Source organism: Petaurus breviceps, unplaced genomic scaffold (genome assembly GCF_028583685.1).
Source record: "Petaurus breviceps papuanus isolate PSGF00001 unplaced genomic scaffold, PetGlider_PUasm1.0 182, whole genome shotgun sequence".
Taxonomy (NCBI): domain Eukaryota; kingdom Metazoa; phylum Chordata; class Mammalia; order Diprotodontia; family Petauridae; genus Petaurus; species Petaurus breviceps.
This window is the reverse complement of record NW_027185786.1, coordinates 4728691-4735137: the sequence shown is the minus strand read 5'-3', so window position 1 is coordinate 4735137 and position 6447 is coordinate 4728691. Positions and strand designations below refer to the sequence as shown.

The window sequence follows — 6447 nt, the reverse complement described above, 5'->3', positions numbered from 1 at the left end:
CTCTCTCCCCTTTTTTCTCTTCTCTCTCCCCTTTTTTCTCTTCTCTCCTCCTTTTTCTCTTCTCTCTCTCCCCTTTTTTCTCTTCTCTCTCTCTCTCACACACACACACACACACACACACACACACACACACACACGTCACATGCTCTGAGCCTCAGTTACCTCACTGGTAAAACAAGGGTAAATAAACTTTACTTTTCTGAAGCCAGAAACATGTACTAGATAATCTCTTATGATCCCTTATGTCTAAGGTAACACTAGGCCATCCTGGCGTTGAGTCTAGGCAGGCCTCAGGATAATAACCTGTTTCTGTTTTGACCTTTTTTGGGGAGGAGGGAGGGTCTGACCTCATCTCTCAGAAGACACTTCACGTTCCTGTCTTTTTCTTTATCGGGCTACATCTTGTCATAAGTGGATCTGAGAGTGGGTAGGGGAAGAGGAGGGAGGAGGAAGAATGCAAAAGAAAATTGAATTTTAGAAAACAATTGGTAAAAGCAGAGAATCTGGAGCACATGAAGCACCTTGATATGTGTCTCCTCAGCCCCAAAACCAGCTAGAAAACTGGGTGGCCCCAAGCCCTGCTTACCTCCCTCGGGCTCAGTCAAAGAATTCTGTACCAGTAATATGAAAGTTCTACTGATAAAATGCTAATTACGCATGCTTATAATTGCACATAACATATTATTCATAAGCAACAAGAATAAGATGAAATTGGATGAAAACCCGATTTCCCTCAGATAGCCAGAGAGCTGCAAACTCCCTCCCTCTCAAATGTCATTTAGCTTGTTTTGTCCAAGAGCCTTTTATTATCACTAAATAGTGTACAATACATAAACAGGGCCCTGAAACTCCCTCAGGGAACTGGACAAGTCCTTTGGAATCACAAGGGGGTTTGTGTGTGTGTGTGCGTGCGCAGAAAACTACATTTTAGGAGAAGCCAAAGAGGGGAAGGAAGGGAGGATGCCCCAGCCAACCACTGCTGAGGGCGCTCTTTTGTCCAGAGCCTTTAGCTGCAGGCCAGTTGGCTATACTCATGACCCAGGTTACACTCCCACCTCTCCCCCTTATAGGTGTGACCCTACAAAAGTCACCTGATCTCTCTAAGTCCCAGTTTATTTAAATGGAATAATACTTCCACTACTTATCTACTTTGTACCAGGAGCATAAGGGGCACTTAAATATTTACTGACAATTGACTAAAAGAGTTATTGTGAGATTAAAAGAGATTTTTAAAAGCACTCTGCAGCCTTACTAACATCAGATACTAATAAGCTTGCTGGTTTCAAGGTCAGCACCCTGGCCTTTATCCAACCTACCTCTCATGCTTACTGTCCCCACCTCTGTGGAGATTTCCCTGGGCAATTTTCTGGGCAATGTTCTAAGATTATTATAAATTGTAGGGGAGGTGCTGACCTGCCTTGCTAGAGGGAGTTGGGCAATGAAATTAGAGGTTCAGTCTTTATGCCAGTTGTTGGGTCAGTTTCAGTTGTGTCCAACTCTCCGTGACCCCATTGGGGTTTTCTTGGTAAAGATACTGGAATGGTTTGCCATTTCCTCTTCCAGCTCATTTTACAAATGAGTAAACTGAGGCAAACAGGGTGATGTGACTTGCCCAGGGTCACACAGATAGTAAGTGTCTGAGGCTGGATTTGAACTCAGGAAGACGGTACTTAGTCGCTCTAGCCACTGCACCACCCAGCTGCCCTATTCCTATATAGCCAGTCTCCATACCTACTGAGTACTCAGATCTCAACAGCTGTCTGTCCATTGGCTTCTGTTTCACTTCATTATGATGGAAGTGAGCCCATATTTCCAGAAAGTCAAAAATCACCACAAACATGGGTTCATAAGCTCCCCAAAACTATAGCAGCCCAGGGAATCTGGAACCCACTTGGCTGGCTTCCAGGGGAGAACTACCTCAGAGGGTGATCCTACATTTGCCCAGAAGCCTTTAGGGGAAGCCACAAAGAAACCCCAACCTGAATGTCATCCTTCTGTGTAATATAGTGCAACCAACACTGGATCTTAGCTTCCCTGTCTGGGGATAAGAACAGTCACCCCTATGTGCCTGGCTGGGATGCTGTAAGAATAAAATGAGATAAATCGAAAGAGTTTTGACAAATAAAAACACAATGTAATCATTACAGTATACAAGTTAGGACCAAATGAGAAAATACACATTATTCCTTTCATTACAGAAATAGGGAATGATGGATGTGGAATTATATATGTATACTTGACAGTTAATGTTTGGTTAGTTTTGCTTTTTGATGATGATGATGATTTTAAACTTTATAACGTGGGACGATTCACTGCAAAAGGGAGGTGGAAGGGGAACATTCAGAAATGAGTGTGATGTGAAAACAAAAGGCAGCCGTTTCTAAAAACAATGCTAAAAAACACAAGTCCCAAAAATTTGCCACAGGCGGTCCACCCAAACTTTCTGGAGGATGGCAGTCATACTCAATGGGCAGGCACAGTTGTGTTTCAGGCTGCATTATGGGTGGGACTTCCCCTCTCAATCAATGAGATCACAGAACCATTTGAACATTAAATTCAACCCAGGCGATTATTAATCCTTTTCCAGATGTTTTGGCTCCCTTGGGAGCCTTACCCTTCCGTTTGTTTGAGGTTGTCAACATCTGCTGCCTTTAATAAGAGGTCTCTGGACAAACCTGACCCCTCAGGCCTCTAAGAAGCTATAGCTACCTTTCAGAAGAAAGAAAGAGAGAGAGAGAGAGAGAGAGAGAGAGAGAGAGAGAGAGAGAGAGAGAGAGAGAGAGAGAGAGAGAGAGAGAGGAAGGAAGGGAAGAAGGAAGGAAGAAAAAGAAAGAGGGAGAGAAAGAAAGAGGTAGAGAAAGACAGAAAGAGAGAGAAAGAAAGGGAGAGAGAAAGAAAGAGAAAGGAAGGAAGGGAGAAAAAGAAAGAGGTAGAGAAAGAAAGAGAGAAAGAGAAAAGAAAGATAGAGAGAAAGAAAGGAAGGAAGAGAGAGAAAGAAAGAAAGAGAGAAAGAAAGGGAGAAAGAGAGAAAGAAAGAAAAAGCAATTTCATCTGCTTCTCTAGTCCTAATGTCTTTCAGTTCAGTCCTCTATTAAGTAGCTACAGGCTAATTTTGTCAGTGGATTTCAGTGTCAACAGTGAATTTCTGAAAGATTAAGGCTGCTTGGGTGGGCCAGAGAGTATATAAAACATCCATACCATCAGCTGAACAATGGGACATGAGGGCCAGAGGAAAAGGCTGGAAGAGATCTCTCCCTGGGAAATGGCCAGAGGAAGCAAGGCGGAAGGAGGTGTAGCCTGAGAAGACCTCTCCTCCACCTTAAGAATTTATTCCTTCTCTTCCCCACAGTTCTTCAGCTAGAGTGGTTCCTCATCTACCACCATGAGGAATTCTTTGGGAAAGGATCAGTTTCTCCACTTTCTACTTGGATTCCTACCCCTATTAGCCCTGAATTTTCCTCTTGTTTGAAACCTGAGCAAAAGGGAACCCGGCGGTCAATACCCCAGTGCTAAGATCTCCAAACCATCAGCAATTTCAGACCAAGGCTGCCTGTTCCTGCTAGACTTGGCTAGCTCCTGTTGAGAAGTCCCTCTCCGAGAGATAGGTGTGTGGGGGATGTGGGTGGGTACGTTGGGGGAGGGGGCTAATCAAACAGGTGACCTTAAGGACTGGTGAGCATTTGATCTCATTACTTCAGGAACTCACTCAGGTTGGCCTGTGAAAAGAGTTTGGGAATCCAGGAAAAATACCATACTCCACCAACTGCTCATGCATGCATACATACACCCAAGGTTAGAGAAGAGAGGCTTCTCTTGGAAAGAAAAATGTGCATCTGACACCACCCTCCCCAACCTTTTCTCCCTTCATTCTCAAGTTACAAGGGTAATAGCTTTCTTTTTCTAGCTGCCATGGAAGGAGAGGGGCCCATCTGGTTTGGATCAAGACAGCTCATTCAGGACACAGCAAAACTCCCAAGAGCCTCACTCCCCCACACACTTCGAAGAGCATGCAGGGCCCTGGCTGGAAAACTGGCTGTGGGACAGGGTTTTACTGATAGGTAGGACCCCAAAGGAGAGAGGGGATACAGAGTACAAGACTTTCATAGGTTCCAAACAGCAAAAAACAACAAAATAACACCTTAATGAAGTATAAACCACCTCTCCCTTGGCCTGGGACTGATGAGCATTTGATTCGATTATTTCAGATTAAAGCTAAGCCTCCACCTAGTGAAAGCCACCAGGAAATAATAGGACAATCCATCAGCAAGTGGGAAACTCCACCATCACACCAGCCTCCAGCCCAAACATACACCTGAGGTTAGAGATAGGTTAGATGTGGCTCCTGTTAACCTTCCCCTTCAGCTTTCTGCTAGAATAGAGATCGCCGCCTACAGAGACTGCCTCTCTCCAAAGAGCTCAGAGCATTTTGCAAGCATCACTCAAGTCAACAGCAGAATCCAAAATAAATCCCAGGAATCTTGTCTCTCAGCCATAGATAGCTGCCCCTCCTCACAGGTCCCATTGCCTGACAATTGCAAGGTGAGATGTCTCTCCCCGGCCACATTGTCTCTGGGGATCTTAAAATCCCACCTGGAAGGGGGGGGGGGAGGAAATGATCAACAAGGGCAGGAAACCAGGCTCCCTGATTACCGTTCCCGGGGGAAGATTCACTCGCTTACTAAAACTACTTCCAAACTGACTGGACTTGTTTGGGGATGGGGGGGGACCGCAAAAATTATAAACCCATCCTCCTCACCCCATCCCACCTTTGGCACCTCCCCCCCCTTTTAAGCTCTGTGCATTGGAGAAAAGAAAGGGCCCAAAGAAAGAGCGGAGCTGGGGGTAGGGTAGGACGGTAAGAACAGGAACCACAAGGCAGGCTTGGGTACATGCAGGACTGCCTAGTGACTTACTTGTAGGCCAGAGGAAGTGAGAAGTAGGTTCTAAGAGAGGGCAGGAGTAGTGAGGACCGGGGGGATGGGGTGGGAGGGCAAGCCAGTGGCTAGAAAGACAGGAGGGACTGGGAAAACTAAACCCAACGCGCCTGGGTCTGACAAGTTTTGGCTGCTTCCACAGGAGCACCGAGTACCCGGGACCTAACAATGGAACTGGGAGTCCGGAGGCTCCTGGGCTGAGCCATTTTCCCATGTCTGAGTTTTCTGAGTTTCCAGAGGACGGCAGAGTCCTGCTTTCCCCCCTCTCCCTGGTACAAGAAGATCAGCTGTCAAGTCCGGACAGGGCTGGACCCCAAACAGTAGCTTAGGGATTTGGGAAGGCTTGGCAAGGCCGAGCTGCCAGCTGCCCCAAGGGGGAAGGAAGGTTGGGAGTGTGCTGGAAAGTTGGGGGAGGGGAAGAAAAGGGGGGGACGATCATCACCTTGGCAACTCGGGTCCCCAGGGAACGGGCTGGGCAGGGGCTGGACTAGTCCTCTGGCCCCACGGCAGAGCTCGGGGGAGGGGCGCCTGCCCTCCCTCCTCGCGCCCCCTCCCCCCACGTGGCTCCCAAGCAGGGAGCCCCGCGCGCGGGTCCCCGAGGGGAAAGTTGCCGGGGCGGGGACAAAGCCCCGGCTCGGGGCGCCAACATCCCCCAACACCGCCCTCCCGCATCCCCGCCCAGGTACCTGGGTGCCATCCCTTCCGCCGCCGCCGTGTCCTCCTCCTCCTCCTCCTCGGTGCAATGCTGGCGGTGCCAGTGCTGGTGCCGGTGCCGGTGCTGGTGCAGGCGGTCGTCGTTACTCCCGGGCCCCAGCAGCGGCCGCAGCAGCATCAGCGGCAGACTGCGCCCCAGATCCGTTAGCTCCGCCGGCCCCCTCCGCTCGCCGCCGCCGCTGCCGCCAGGGAGAGTCCCCTCCTCCTCCTCCTCCCCCTCCTCCCTCCCGCCTGCCTCCTCCCTCCCCGGGCTGGGCGAGCTGCCTTCTCCTCCCCTCCCCTCCTCCCCTTCCCCTCCCCTGTCTTTTCTCCACCCCCACCCCGGGCGCGGGTTTGAAGGCTGGATGCTCCGGGTAGGGAGCGGGGGCCGGCTGCCCCCTCCCCACTCATACCCCTCTCCTGCCCCCCCCCCCCCCCGACCCCCAATCCCCCCCCCCCCCCCCCCCCTCCGCTGTGTATCCTCTCGGCTCCCCCTCCCTCTCCATTTTGGGCATGCTGGGAAATGGAGTCTGGGTCCCCGCTCAGCACCGACCGACTACAGAGAGCTGGGAGGAGGGGGACTACAAGGCCCAAGGCGCGGCGCGGGACGGGTGGGCATTGTGGGTCTTGTAGTCTATCTGGCGGTGGAGGGGTCTCCTGCTGAAGGAGGGCCAAGGGGGCTGAGGAACCGCCATTCCCAGAATGCAGATCTCCCCCGGCCTCCCTCCGTTGGCAGGGAAAGGGGCTGGGGCTGGGAAGGAAGACTGATTAACCTTTGGGAAGCAGAAGTGAAGTGGGGCTCTCAGGGCCAAGAGGTCTG

At 50.4% G+C, this 6447-nt stretch overlaps 1 protein-coding gene across 2 annotated transcripts in view; it reads right to left on the bottom strand.

Moving 5' to 3' along the window:
- The window catches only part of ST3GAL2 (ST3 beta-galactoside alpha-2,3-sialyltransferase 2), a 56838-nt gene extending 50980 nt beyond the window's left edge, over nt 1–5858 (bottom strand). The window contains exon 1 of one of the 2 annotated variants that reach the window (XM_069087648.1): nt 5621–5858. The gene's annotated coding sequence lies outside the window, so the exon portion shown is untranslated. Of the gene's footprint in view, nt 1–5376; nt 5507–5620 lie in introns of those variants that run through there. The other variant, XM_069087650.1, reaches the window with a different exon arrangement.
- Nucleotides 5859–6447: the final 589 nt, after the last annotated feature.